The sequence below is a fragment of the Pristiophorus japonicus genome, chromosome 21 (assembly GCF_044704955.1).
Source record: "Pristiophorus japonicus isolate sPriJap1 chromosome 21, sPriJap1.hap1, whole genome shotgun sequence".
Lineage (NCBI taxonomy): Eukaryota > Metazoa > Chordata > Chondrichthyes > Pristiophoridae > Pristiophorus > Pristiophorus japonicus.
In genome coordinates, this window is record NC_091997.1 from 21,349,911 (window position 1) to 21,366,134 (window position 16,224).

Below are 16,224 nucleotides of genomic sequence, written 5' to 3' on the forward strand. Positions count from 1 at the left end.
GTCTGCTTAGGGATCTAGGGGTATTAGTGGATAGATCACTGAAACCAAAAGTACAATGCATGACAGCAGTAAAGAAAACTAGCTGGTGATGTATAGCCAGAGTGATAGAGCACAGATTCCATATCTGTAAAAGGCAGCGGTATAGCCACACTTGAAGACTGCTCGCTGTGACGAGGCATTTTGAGCTATCCCAACCGATTTTGAAGTCTGTGAAACCAGAACCGGATCTTCAAACAGCTGAACAGTGCTCTGCGTAGTTAGTGCTGAGTGAGTATCTGAATTCCATGATGTTCAGAGCCCCCTCTCCACCCATCATCTACCTCCTGGAAGAGATCATTACGTTGGTGATATTTGGGAGGTTTTTGGTGCTTTGCTTATGGGTAAGTTTGTTGGGTAGGGGGGAAGGAGGTGGGCAGTCATTTCTTCTGTCTGTTATGTCGTTTTATTTTTCGGAGTGATTGCTGCCAACGAACCGAAAGCTACTGGAAGCTGCACAGAAGATAGCTGTCAGGTTCCAACTTTCAAAAAGTAGCGTTCAGCAGAGCAAACGAAGAAGGCGAGAAGCGCTGAAGCACATCACCGAATAAAGTTTCATTAATGTTGCTGTGGCTGGATTAATTTAACTTTGTTTCATAATGTTACTATAGTTTGATTAGTCTTACTGGTGATTTTGCCAGTTTAAGAACCGCTGTCTCGAAAGACAAACAACTTTTAAAACTAAACTCACAGTTCGAATTGTATTTAAAATTAACGGTTGTTTCAGAATTCTCAAAATCCGCTTCGTTATTCCTCATTTTGGGAAGTCCGACAAACACTAACTGCGCATGCGCTCCTACTTCCAGTTCATTGACAGCAGTCGCGTCCTTTACTTTTATATAAACTGTCATGGCAGCAGTATTTTGAAGAATTTGTTTGGTAGAATGTAATTGGGGAGAAAGGGTTTGGTGAATAATGTAAATATAACAAAGTAGAAAATAGCCAATTAGGAAGAAAAACACATACTTGAATACTGAGGAAGCAAAAAATTGACTGGCAGGGCAGTGATTATGTGAACAAACTCAACATTGTGACTGACAGAAAAGTTCATTATAAGCTCAGGTGCTGACATAACTACGATACAATGTCTAAGTTTCAGTGATTTTGATTAGTGCATATAGTTTATTTTAGTTAATGCAGGCTATTAATTTATAGTAGTGGAATTTTCATTTTAAATCATTTTTTGTAACATTTTGACCATTTGTATTCCTGGAGTTAATATATTTAGTGAACTTTACTTGAAAGGAACAAACTGAGAAGTTCTTTTTAATTCATGGTTTCAGTGGGCAGACAATTAAAGCGTCTCGGAAGCAGCAGTTTCATTCTCACAGCATGTTCAACTTTTTGGTTTATAAATGTAGTAGAATTATTTATAATTAATTTTTTTCTTCCTCTGAAGTTCTCAAGGACATGGTGTAACCTTTGAATGCCACTTTGAAGTTATTGCCTTTGGTACTACTTTCATTGTGGAAATCCTTAAGAGAGTTTAAATTTTGGAGGAAGAAGCAATGTGTGCGTCTCTACACAAAATAGGCATCTTGTTCCATGTGCTCTTTTTTATGTAGGGCAACTACAGTTCTAGTGTGAAACGTAACCAACTAAGCATTGCTGATCATTATTCAATAAGGATTCTCCGTAACACTGACTTTGAAAACCTGCCAGAAAGTATCTTGTAAGGACGATGTGTTACAGAATAGTTTGTTGCTGTCTTAATGCCGTCTCTTTGCAAAGTTATCCATTAGCATGTTGTCAACTTCCAAAAGAATGCTGGCTGTACCTAGCTCTACTTCTCTCCACCATCCTTGATTCCATGAACGCCACTATGGCGATCCCTAAGTTTTTATAAGTCTTCCTATTCAGCTCCTAACAAAAAGCACCACACCTTATTCTCCAAATCCATTCCTATCAGTGAGTGTTTACTCAGGGTGAACCTCCTTTTTGACTCTGTGATTCAAATCCCATATTCATTATATGACCAAGACTAACTATTTTTACTTTTACAATATTGTCCACCTCTGCTTTTACCTAGCCCTCATTTCTGGTGAAATCCTTATCCGTGCTTTTGTCACTTCCTGGCCTCTAAAACTCCAGCTCATATAAACTTTAGTTTGTTCAAAATGCCACTCACAACTGATTAAGTGCCAAATCCTGTTCGACTACTATCTTTGTTGAGATGGCAACAACAACTTGGCTTTATATCGTGTCTTTTAATGTCCCAAGGTGCTTCATAGAGGAGAGGAAGAAAACATATACCGAGTCGATGACAAAGAATTGAGGGAGGTGGCCAAAAGGCAGGGTTGCTCTATGTCCACGATTGGAAATAAAGCAGCTTAACATTTCATATCAAGCTTCCTCTATCCAAGCATTTGCTTGGTCCTGAGAGATTGAAGAACACACATACAAATGACATAGATAGCCAGTTCAGGTCACAAGAGGGTTCCATTGTTACACCCTTGGGTCCTGCTATTATACAAGTATATATTAGGCTCTCATAAAAACAAGACACTCAGACTACTGAAAGGAGTGACTGATGCCATTGATCCCAAAACGATATCTAAGGCAGACCTGAATCAAAAGCAACATGGAATGGATTTTGGGATATAGTAGTTGAAAAGAAGACCCTGGAATTATTTAAGAAACAATGTGATGCTCCAATAGGAAAACTAAAGGGTTTCTGGATGGATGGGCTGAATGACCTTCCTCATCCATAATTTTCTTGAGATCACACCATCCTAACTCTGCTGCCTTCTTCGGATCTATGATCCAGCTTGTACCTTCTTGACTGTGGCCTGCAGTACATAATCTCCTCGCTCCACATCACCATTATTGGTAGGGCCTGACAATTTAGAACTCTTTCCCTAAATCCCTTTACTTTGCTTCTTTTCTCTCCACAAATATCTATCTCTTTAACCCCACCTTTGGTTACCTTCCTTGGTTCTTTTCCTGCTGCTTAGTATCTTTCAACTTGTATTTAATGTAGAAAAACAATAATTGCTTCACAGAAGTGTAATGAGCTAAAAATGGGAGGGGTAACTATTAGCTTAGTTAAAAAGAGCTGTGTTTTAAGGGGGATCTTAATGGAGGAGAGGAGGATGGTGAGGTTTAGGGAGGGAATTTTAGGGTTGGAAAGAGGCAAAGTACCCGAGAGGAAAAATGAACGGTGACATGACTGGGTGACAGGGTGGGGAGGAGATAGAAGAGTAAGGCCCAAGAGTGTGAGGAGTGGCAATGAAGATGTGAATAGACGCGGAGGGAATTCAGGTTCTATAAACCTGGCAAAGGTTTGGGGAAACAGGTCCTGGTTGTAAATAGAAGGCAGAGAGGAGACAATCTGAAAGAGTTCAAAAGTTGAAGTCAAACTCCCTGTGGTGGGAAGATGTTGACTTGTAGACACATGCCCCTTACCACTCCCCCCACCCCCGCCCCACACCCCCACCACCCACTCTGAAACACTTTGGGACATTAAAAGGTACTATATAAATGCAAGTTTTGTTACCATTCCAAAGAATTATTGTGAATTCTTGTTTGATTTCAAAAATGTTTTGCAGTAGCAAGGAAACTTAAAGAACCTGGATCCTTAATTCAGCCATGTCTGCTGAGTTTAAAAAAAGAAGTCGTGCATCAAAATGCAGTTACTATAACCAAGGGCTTTTGAGCAGACTGTATAATACTTCGTAAAATAATGCAAGTATTCAGAGATGCGCTGTCATTTCCCCCCCGCTGAGTCTTAGTTATTTTTAATGGTTTTTTATCATGCATTTGCTGTACCTGTATATCTTAAATGTACCAGCAGAGTTTGGTCTCTGGTCGTCTTGGTTAACCCTTGCCACTGGATCAAGACTGAGGTCTGTCAAGCCCGTGTGGTGGCTGGTGTGCAACGGCCACCCCATGTTAAAAGAATCCATGCACAGGCATCTTCCACCCTTCAATCTGTAGTTCGGGACCTGGAATGTCAGGTCCCTCATTGAAGCACCTGTGAATTCATCCCTTTTTGGTGTGGAAGCAAGTCATCCTCGATACGAGGGACCGCCTAATACTTTGCTTTTGTTAACCTCCATGTCCTGTGTTGTTTGAACTTGGTCAGGAATAACAATTACCAATTGTAAGCTCCCTGTACCAAGTGAAATAAACTTACATTAGACAAGATTGTAAAAGGACCTCTACAGGCAACATCACTGCCACTAGCCTCCAGCTATCGCTCATCAAGATGCCTGGATCCCTCACAGTAATTCAACTGTCACTTGTCAAAATCCCACAAACCCCTGCATCCTACCCGGCAAAAATGCCATGTTTCTCACTTAGATTTAAAATCCAGGTCATTGTTGTTTACTGTTATTTGAAGTAGGACCTATTTATTTTATTTCCATGATTTATACCTTTGCAACTGAATTGATAATAACATTTATTAAGAGTTTTAACCTTTATTATAAGCTTGAAAAATGAACCTTACATACCAAATGTTCAGACCCTTAGTCTGAAGCAGTACCTGATCTGTGTCTGCACCATTCGCCTCCGCTCCGGAGCAGTGGCTCGGATTTTGCAGTCTGCGGCAAACGAACAGCAATGTGCCGCTTACTACGCTGACATCCGCCCACAAAGCTTTTGATGGCTTTTCAGTTGAGTGTTGCTCAAATCCAGGGCCTAAAGCTACCGCGGAGTTTGGGCGGTCGATCGAAAAAAATCGATTGGCCGCCGCAGTCGGGTACTTTTCCCTCCCTGAGCCATATTCAGCTCGGGGAGGATTTGAGCGGTGTTCACTTCCGCCGGAAACGGCGCGGTGAAGCCGCTGTAAATGAAGGTTTCCAGCAGTGAGCTGTGCAGCGTGCGGCTGGAAAGGGACTACCACAGCGAAAATCACCAAGGAAAAGGTCGGACTTTTCCCGGCACTGCCCCAGTGAGGTTTTCGATGCGGTACTCGAACGCAACTCCGCTGAGGCCCTTTGGTAGGTAAAAAGTTTTATTACTTATTATTTTTAGTTCATTTTTCAGCATGCATCCGCAGTATTTATCTTTTGATATAGTTTTATTCATTATTAGTGTTTTTATTTCATTTTCCATGATCCGCAGTATTTAGCTTTTGATATAATTTTATTAATTGTTTTGGCTCCATTAAACCTGCTGAGTGCTGCTCAGAGGTTTGCACACACCCCTGTACTTTTGTACAACTTTCAGGTCTGACTCTTTAGTGGAGCCCTGTGGGCTGCAGAGACTTGCTTGGCAGGGTTCACCCTGAGGATGGGAGAAGTGTTGGGAGGGAGACACCTGGGGTATACCTGGTCAGAAGCAGGGCGGTACGCAGGAGAAGGCGTCGCCTTCAGCACCGTGCAGACAGGCAGCGAGCAAGATAGGCAGCAGCCATGATTTGTTCATTCTATGCCAGACCAGTGTGCCCGTCATCTTCACCGGCCCGAATCAGGATTGCGGTTGGCTGCTTGGGGACAAGGGATATCCCCTGTCCACTTGGCTGCTCACTCCTCTGCGGAACCCCAGGACAGTGCCAGAACGTGCATACAATGACACTCATTGTACCACCAGGTGCATCATCGAGCAGTGCATAGGTATCCTTAAGCAGAGGTTCCGGTGCCTGGACGTTCTGGTGGCACCTTGCAGTACTCTTCTCAATGCGTCTCCATAATGTATGCACAACCTGGCCATCATGAGGGGACAGCCACTGGAGGTCGAGCCAGCAGTACCACCTGAGGAGGAGGAGGAGGAGGAGGATCCCCGTCGCCCCAGAGTTACGAGGCGTCGACCCATCGCCACCCTGGAAGGGCCGGGTGCAGACTGGCTGGCACCCTCCTGGGAGGGTGCGTTCTCACATATATAGAGGTGCCTGACACCTCCCCTGCAATCTCCCTCCATGCATTATGTACTGGTGGTCTGCCAGGTCTCCCCATGTCAGGAAACAGTGTTCTTCTTCTGTCCTCCACACCGTCCATCAGTGTCTCCAGCTCTATATCAGTGAACCCTTTGGCTCTCCTTGCACCTCTTACACCAGCCATCCTTCCAAGCTCCTTTCCCCCTCAGGACCTTGCTGCAAGCAGCTGGCTCATTAGACACCCTTACCTGCATGCTGAATTTCTCAGTGGTGATAAAGCTCAAATTAAGACAGCCACACTGCTGAAAAATCCACTTTGGAAGGGTTCATTAACGCTGGAACCATTTGTTCACTTTTGGAGCTGAATATGGGGTGGCCCAGCCACGAAAAACTTTGGTGCTAATGGCCCCAAAAAGATGTTGGGGTGGGGAGGCGAGCACCAGCTTTCCAGTGGTACTGAATTTCGGGCCCCCAGTGTCTAATCCAGCACGGTGCCCTCTACAGGGGATCTGTGGCATCTGTGAGCAGAGCAAGAAACAGTGAAGCTGTCAACGTGGTCTGAGAAACGTATGCATTGGGAGGCGTGACAAGTTTGGGGTATAAAGGACAGTTAGAAAAACGTTGGGATCTGCTGTAGTGTGTCTGGTGAATTGAGCGGATGCGCAGGTAGAAGTGCTGACAAGTCACCACCGAACTGGTCCTCGCTGGTGTTAGTATGTATGTATGCTTCTGCTTGCTTGTAATCATAGATTGATTTTAAGTGAAGAAAAGTTACCTTGAAGTCTTTTGTCTCGAGTTGTCTGTTCCACGTCGGGTCCAAACTCTATATACTGTTAGACGGAGGCAAGGTAGTCACGTCTTACAGTGACAAGCACTAAGGGACTGAAGAAAGGTGATTAGTTCACATTGTAATGTTGATTGAATTGTGATGAATTTATGAATTTTGTTTGGAGTGTTTGTTTTGTTGTGGCTCTCAGTTCAGCTTGGTGCCCAGGAGGATGCTGTGATATTCCGTGACAGAGGGATGGTAAAATGGGAATGTGGTGAGCCACGGGGATCTGGGGGTTTCATTCACTGAAAGCAGAGTCTGATGAGGCCTTCATAAAGAGCCCATCGGGAACGGGGAACTGCTGCCGGAAACCTCCTTTCATCCTCATCCTCTCCCCCCTCCTCCTCCTCTCCCTCCTCCTCCTCCTCCTGAGGTGGTCCCACAATCACTGATGGCAGGGGCTGCGTCCTCATGGTGGCCAAGTTGTAACACGTGCAGCAGACCACCAAAAAACGGGACACCTTTTCTGCCGGGCTCCTCCCGAGCATTCAAAGTAGCAGAACCGTCGCTTCAGCAGCCTGATAGTTTGCTCGATGACGTGCCTGGTGTCAGTATGGCTGTCATTGAGTGCTGGGCAGGACCGGCGTGGTTGCGGAGGGGAGTCATCAGTCAGGTGTAGAGTGGATAGCCCTGGTCTCCAAGCAGCCACCCTCAGGTTTGACGTGGTGGCTGGAAGATTGCTGGCACACCAGGCTGACGCAGGATGAAGACATCATGACTGCTGCCAGGATAGTGGACATTGACCATCATGATGCATTGGGCATGGTCACACAATTAAGTGAGTGATCGCCTTTATACTTACGGAGTTCACATAGTTCGCATGCCAAACACGAGACTCCCAAAACAAGCGCTCTACTCGGAACTCACCCACGGTAAACGAACCAAAGGCGGACAGAGGAAACATAACAAGGACACCCTCAAAGCCTTCCTGATAAAGTGTAACATCCCCACTGACACCTGGGAGTCCCTGGCCATAGACGGCCCTAAGTGGAGGAAGTGCATTCGGGAGGGCGCTGAGCTCCTCGAGTATCGTCGCCGAGAGCATGCAGAAATCCAGCGCAGGCAGCGGAAGGAGCGTGCGGCAAACCAGACTCCCTGCCCACCCTTTCCCTCAACGACTATCTGTCCCACCTGTGACATGAACTGTGGTTCTCGTATTGGACTGTACAGCCACCTAAGAACTCATGCTAAGAGTGGAAGCAAGTCTTCCTCGATTCTGAGGGACTGTCTATGATGATTTACGGAGTATCTCAGGATTGGTATGCGTGCCCGCAAAGCCAGGTGGATGCAGTTGATAGCACCCTGAACCATGAAAAAGCTCATGGGGATTTTAAAATGTAATTATTGAAAAGCAACCTTCCCTTTGTTGTTCCTTCTGCTCCGTAAACAAGCTGGCCATGAGACCCATTATTACATTCTCCTTTCGTATTATCACCATTCATAACATGAAAGCATATGAAAGATAATTTAAAAGGGCACTAAGTGCTGCCATCATCTCCTTCATAACGTGAGAGGCAAATAACGAATTCAGACAAGATGAAATAATGATTTATCTGGCTAGTTATTTGCTTTCCTGTGGTGGCACAGTACATCAGATATCAATAGGACGTATCAGTTAACAATAATTAGTCTGTAATATTTGGTGCATTACAATGCAGGAGATAGAAAGGAGTCGGCTATGCTTTGCATGCACATAGAAATCAAATGAATCCAGGGACTGCAATGCAATTTGTTTTATGAATATCAAAGACTACAAACAATCACTAGTGTTGCCAATCCGAGTTAGGGCAGCCCAGATTTTCTCCATGTGTTGATCTGGGCTCGGCAACGCCCTCATCTCTTCGCTGCTTTTACAGCCTTTATGCTGTCAGCACATCAGAGCAAGATATTGCCCTTGTCTCAGTCCGTGACTGTCCCTGCTGCCTCTGTAGAGTTTGAATTGGTATTGCCCAAATACAAAAATGTCCGATTAAACAATCATAGTCAACAAACGAGACAAGAAACAGGACTGAACTGAAACATTAAAGATGTGATTGCACTAGAGAGGCTACAGAGGAGATTTACGAGGATGGTGCTAGGACTGGAGAATTTTAGCTATGAGGAAAGGTTGGAGAAACTGGATTGTTTTCTTTGGAATAGAGGTGGCTGAGGGGAGACTTAATTGAGGTATGTAGGGGCCTAGATAGAGTGGATCAGAAGGATCTATTTCCCTTAGCAGAAAGGTCAATAACCAGGGGGCATAGATTTATAAGTAATTGGTATAAGGATTAAAGGGGAGTTGAGGAGAACTTTTTTCACCCAGAGGGTGGTGGGAGTCTGGAACTGCCTGAAAGGGTGGTAGAGGCAGAAACCCTCATCACATTTTAAAAGTACTTGGATTATGCACTTGAAGTGCTGTAACTCCGGGAGGTTCGGGGACTTGCAGTCCTGGGCCTCTCCACGTATCCCGGGGACGGAGGCGCTTTGCAAGCGTCCCTCGGATCACGTGAGCCAGCCATTTAGGAGTGAAATCAGGAAATATTTGTTCCACACAAAGGGTAGTGGGAATCTGGAATTCTTCCCCCCCCCACCCCAAAGGCTTGTGGGTGCTGGGTCAATTGAACTTTTCAAAACAGAGATCGACAAGTTTATATTTGGCAAAGATATCAAAGGATATGGATCAAGAGTATAATGTTGGAAAGTGTGAGGTCATGCACTTTGGCAGAAAAATATCAAAGAGCAAGTTATTTAAATGGAGAAAGATTGCAAAGTGCCACAGTACAGCAGGACCTGGGGGTACTTGTGCATGAAACACAAAAGAATAGTATGCAGGTACAGCAGGTGATCAGAAAGGCGAATGGTATCTTGGCCTTTATTGCAAAGGGGATGGAGTATAAAAGCAGGAAAGTCTTGTTACAATTATACAAGGTATCGGTGAGGCCACACCTGGAATGCTGCGTGCAGTTTTTGTCATGTATTCAACCAGCATTGTAACCCATGTATAATCTGACCTAAGTTGTACACTGAGAGAACAATGACCACTAGGTGGGAAACACTCCTAACCTGGACCTTCAGGTATAAAAGGGGAAGCTCCACCCACCTTCATCACTTGAGTGCTAAGGAATAAAGGACAGGTCACAGACTGACCTTCTCTCAAGCATGGGCCTCATGTACATTTATACTGTATAGTAAGGATGTATCAATGGCGATGAGAAACTGGGATTTAAACCACGCGAGCATGGCCACGAGCAGAACTGATGAGAGGTACTGTGTTAAGGAATGGTTGGGACAGAGATTCAACATTGTTAAAGCAGCACACAGTTCTCCATGCAGACAAGGGCAATCGGGCATGCCCCAACATGTAGTCGAACCCAGAGGGGGAGTTCGACAGAGACAATGGCAAGCTGAACGATGATTCACGCCATTGCAAGGGACAATGCGGCCAGTAATGGGGCCATCAACACCTGTTAATGGAGCATTCAAGGACAGTCACAGGGCAGTCAGGGACGATCGACTGGCAAGGGACCTTTTGTTTCAAACAACAGCTCATGTTGGAGGCGTGGAGGCACACACTCAGCCGGAGTTTGCAGAGATGAACAAAATACCTGCAGAAATTGCAGAAGTGAACGCTGGGGGAAATCGCTGGAAGCTGAAGTTCAGCGAGTTCATGTGGAGCACGTATACAGTTCATACACCAGGACGCCACCGATAATGATGAAAGTGCTCCTCAATGGCATCCCAGTATCAATGGAGCTAGACACGGGGGCCAGCCTGTCCCTGATGGGTATCAAACAGTTCGAAAAGTTGTGGGAGTCCAAAGCCAGGAGGCCAAAATTATCGCCGATTGACGCACAGCTACGAACTTACACAAAGCAGATCATTCCGGTGCTAGGCAGCGCCACGGTAGTCGTGACCTACAAAGATTCGGAGAACAGGTTGCCACTCTGGATTATCCCAGGGGACGGTCCCGCACTACTGGGGAGGAGTTGGCTTGCTGTCATGAACTGGAAATGGGGCGATGTCAATGCAATTTCCTCTGTGGAGCGAGTATCATGCTCACAGATCCTGGACAAATTTGACTCATTATTTCAACCCAGCATCGGCACATAAACCCGGACGCCAGGCCAGTACATCACAAGGCCAGAGCGGTGCCGTACGTGATGCGGGAAAAGATAGAAGGCGAATTGGACCGCCTGTTGAGGGAAGGCATCATCTCGCCAGTCGAATTCAGTGACTGGGCGAGCCCGATCGTGCCGGTGCTCAAGGTGGATGGGTCATTCAGGATATATGGTGATTACAAGGCCATCATCAATCGGATGTCACTCCAAGACCAGTACCCGCTACCGAGAGCGGAGGACCTCTTTGCGACGCTATCCGGTGGCAAACTTTGTTCAAAATTGGACCTGACCTCAGCTTACATGACCCAGGAGCTGGCAAGTGAGTCAAAGAAACTGACCACCATCACGACACACAAGGGGTTGTTTGAGTACAACAGATGTCCATTCGGGATTCGCTCGGCCGCCGCGATCTTCCAACGAAATATGGAAAGCCTCCTCAAGTCGAATCCAGGGACGGTGGTTTTTCAGGGCGACATCCTCATCACGGGTTATGATACTGAAGAATACCTCCACAACCTGGGTAGGGCTGCGACTGAAAAAGGAAAAGTGCGTCTTCCTAGCTCCAGAGGTAGAATTCCTTGGGATGAGGGTAGCAGCAGACGGGATCAGCCCTACTGAGTCCAAGATGGAAGCGATCCAGAGAGCACCCAGACCCCGTAACACGACGGAGCTGTGTTCGTTCCTGGGGCTCCTGAACTATTTTGGTAACTTTCTTCCCAAATTGAGCACGCTGCTAAAGCCGCTACACGTGCTCCTACGCAAAGGTCACGAATGGGTCTGGGGGGACAGCCAGGAAAGGGCTTTTAATAGAGCACGCAATTTGTTATGTTCCAACACTCTGTTAACACTATACGACCCATGTAAGAAACTTGTGTTAGCGTGCAATGCGTCGTCCTATGGTGTCGGGTGTGTGTTGCAGCATGTCAAAGTCAAGGGTCAGTTACAGCCGGTAGCTTATGCCTCCAGGAGTCTGTCCCAGGCAGAAAGGGGTTACGGGATGGTAGAAAAGGAGGCGCTCGCATGTGTATATGCTGTAAAGAAAATGCACCAGTACCTGTTTGGCAGGAAATTTGAGCTGGAGACAGATCACAAACTCCTAACGTCCCTTTTGGCCGACAACAAGGCCATAAATGCAAACGCATCGACCCGCATACAGAGATGGGCACTCACGTTAGCCGCCTATGACTATACAATTCGGCACAGACCGGGCACCGAAAATTGCGCCGATGCACTCAGCAGGCTCCCACTAGCCACCACTGAGGGGGCTACCGAGCATGATGCTGAGATGGTCATGGCTGTTGAAGCTTTCGGAAGCGAAGGCTCACCCGTGACAGCCTGTCAGATTAAAGTCTGGACAAATAAAGACCCGCTATTGTCTCTAGTCAAGAAATGTGTCCTGAATGGGGACTGGGCAGCCACGTACAGGGCATGCCCTGAGGAATTTAAACCATTTCACAGGCGCAGGAATGAACTCTCGATTCAGGCCGATTGCCTACTGTGGGGAAACCGCGTAGTCATGCCCCAGATGGGCAGAGAGGTGTTCATCAGAGAACTCCACAATGAGCACCCGGGCATTGTCATGATGAAGGCAATTGCCAGGTCACACGTTTGGTGGCCAGGGATAGACGCAGATCTGGAACTTTGTGTTCGCAGGTGCAACACGTGTGCCCAGCTAGGCAATGCGCCCAGGGAAGCCCCCCTTAGCCCCTGGCAATGGCCCGCCAAGCCTTGGTCACGCATCCATGTGGACTACGCAGGTCCTTTCATGGGAAAAATGTTTTTGGTTGTAGTAGACGCTTACTCCAGATGGATCGAGTGTGACATTTTAAATTCAAGCATAGCCTCTGCCACGGTAGAAAGTCTACAGGCAATGTTCGCCGCCCACGGTCTACCGGACGTCTTGGTCAGCGACAATGGCCCGTGCTTCACAAGCACTGAATTCCAGGACTTCATGGCAGGCAATGGAATTAGCCATGTCAGAACGGCACCGTTCAAGCCGGCCTCAAACGGCCAGGCAGAACGAGCAGTGCAGATAATCAAACAGGGGACGCTCAGAATCCAAGGGGGTTCCCTACAAAGGCGCTTATCACGCCTCCTGTTGGCCTACAGATCCCGACCACACTCGCTCACAGGGGTTTCACCCGCAGAGCTGCTAATGAAAAGGACTCTCAAAACCCGGCTATCCCTTATACACCCCACCATGAAAGAAATTTTCGAGAGCAGGCGCCAGCCACAATATGACTACCATGACAGGAATGCGAGGGCGCGATGTATTGATGTCAATGATCCTGTTTTTGTCTTCAACTACGCTGCAGGGCCCAAATGGCTCGCAGGCACTATGATTGCCAAAGAGGGAAATAGGATTCTGGTAGTTAAACTTACCAATGGACAAATCTGCCGCAAACACGTGGATCAAACAAAAAGGAGGTTCAGCAACCCCATAGAAGAAGCAGAGGAAGAACACGATGTAGAGTTCACTCCACCACAGGTGACTGCACACCGGAACCAAAGGGAGGAGAGCCCAATCACTGTGGGCAGTCTGGATAGGCCTGAGGCACCACAAACAGCAGACACTCAGGCCAGCGCCCAACAACCGGAGCCCCAACTCAGGCACTCTACAAGAGAGCGTAAACCACCAGAGAGACTCAACCTGTGATCCCAATAAGACTTTGGGGGGGAGGTGATGTCATGTATTCAACCAGCATTGTAACCCATGTATAATCTGACCTAAGTTGTACACTGTGAGAACAATGACCACTAGGTGGGAGACACTCCTAACCTGAACCTTCAGATATAAAAGGGGAAGCTCCACCCACCTTCATCACTTGAGTGCTAAGGAATAAAGGACAGATCACAGACTGACCTTCTCTCAAGCATGGGCCTCGTGTGCATTTATACTGTATAGTAAGGACGTATCAGTTTTGGTTTCCATATTTACGAAAGGATATACTTGCTTTGGAAGCAGTTCAGAGAAGCTTCATTTGGTTGATTTCGGAGATGAGGGGGTTGACTTATGAGGACAGGTTGAGTAGGTTGGGCCTCTACTCACTGGAATTCAGAAGAATGAGAGGTGACCTTATCGAAACGTATAAGATTATGAGGGGGCTTGACAAGATGGATGCAGAGAGGATGTTTCCACTGATGGGAGAGACTAGAACTAGAGGGCATGGTCTTAGAATAAGGGGCCGCCCATTTAAAACAGAGATGAGGAGAAATTTCTTCTCTCAGAGGGTTGTAAATCTGTGGAATTCACTGCCTCAAAGAACTGTGGAAGCTGGGACATTGAATAAATTTAAGACAGAAATAGACAGTTTCTTAAACAATAAGGAGATAAGGGGTTATGGGGAGCGGACGGGGAAGTGGAGCTGAGTCCATGATCAGATCAGCCATGATCTTATTGAATGGCAGAGCAGGCTCGAGGGGCCGTATGGCCTACTCCTGTTCCTATTTCTTATGTTCTTATGTTCGTATAAGGCAGATTAGCTGTGATCTAATTAATGGCAGAACAGATTCGAGGGGCTGAATCGTCTACGTTCCGAGGTTACTCTGCAATGGATTCCTAAAGTTATAGGCAGAATATGACTTTACACCAACTTAATAATCTCTAAGCATAACTTTAATCTTGTTTATAACTTTCCAATTTGTGAAATACTTACATGAATTTCAGTTTAAAAAAAAGGTTTTTTAAAAAGCCTGGCTGCGGACTGCCTTGTCTTTATAGATGAACACTTTGTTCTGTATGACCAGTTACTCTTCATTTTCCCTGCATTGTTCCTGAAAAGGGTGATGAGCTTTATAATGTTATACTGCAAGAAAAATCTTCGCAGATGTTAATATTTTAAAGAGTGTAGAGAGATTAGTACTGGTTTTACACATGTGCATTGTGTATAGTGTCAGAAAACTGGGCTCCTGTAAATTCTGACATAATCTGAACCCTCAGTGTGTAACAGAATTAATGCAGAATATTCATAGCTCTGAACATTATTAACGGACAAGAGATTATTAATGTTATTTACGACTGGAAACAAAAGTGTACAGAGATTACCGTTAGTGATTATCCTGGGTCGGGGAATGATTTGAGGCCATTGAAAGGAGGAAATAGCTGAGGAATCGCTTGGGCTTGGGAATATAACATCATGTGCTGCAGTACTCTTCATACCATCACCTGTCCAAGGTACAGGACTATGTCCAATGGTAAAAGAAAGACTTGCATTTATATAGCGCCTTTCATGACCACCGGACATCTTAAAGCGCTTTACAGCCAATGGGGCACTTTTTGGAGTGTAGTCACTGTTGTAATGTGGAAAATGGGGCAGCCAACTTGCGCACAGCAAGCTCCCACAAACGGCAATGTGATAATGACCAGATAATCTGTTTTAGTGCTGTTGATTGAGGGATAAATATTGGCCAAGACACCAGGGATAACTCCCCTGTTCTCCTTCGAAATAGTGCCATGGGATCTTTTACGTCCACCTGAGAGGGAAGACGGGGCTTCAGTTTAACATTTCATCCGAAAGACGGTACCTCTGACAGTGCAGCACTCCCTCAGCACTGGGAAGGGTGAGTTATGCGTCTGGACGATACATATTGGATTGAGTTTATCATCTCTTCAAAATCGCACATTTGCTTTTGTCTCTGATCGTTATAAACGGCAAAATATTGAACAATCGTCACAAATCATTTGTAAAATAAAACATAATTACCTCTTTAAACTACAAAAAAAAATGACTCTTTGATTGATTGAAATATTAACTGAAACGAGGTTACTATTTGGGACTGTGATACATTGGTGCCTATTGACATGTAAATCAAACAAGATGTTGCTCTGGGGAGATCGGGGAGGAGAGGCATAGTGCATGTACAATCCACAGAGGAGTTCTGTAAAAAGGGAAAGTGCATGGAGTCAAGCATCTGGAGAAACAGGAGCGGTATGATAGAAAACTGGGTATAATAATGGGCCGGGGATGTTGGTGTTGCGTCTAATAATTATCTTTCTAAATTAGTCCCAGGTAGTTATTAATTGAACGGTCGATATGAAATTGCAATGCCCCAGTGGCTTATTTTGTAACTGCACTTGCTACTGCTGTTTCTTTACTCCCTGCTTTCGTTTAATTATGGCTGCCGCTCACTGACCCACATCAAAATAAAACTCGACACAGATACTTGGGTTCACAGTTTAATTAGATTTGCTGCAGAAAATAGATGAGAGAAGAGGGCAAGGGTTGCCCCCACAAGGTCAAGTTTAAAGCACTCCGTGGCAAGTTGTGAACCTGAATTCAGTAAATCTGATTATTTGTGGGCCAAGTCGTAAAAGCTCCACTGGGTCGTTAATGTCTCTCAGGGAAGAGAATCTACCGGCCAAACCCAGACTGGCCTACATGTAACTCCAGTCCCACACCATCTGCTTGTCTGTTAATGCTCTCAGAAGTGAACTAGTAAGCCAC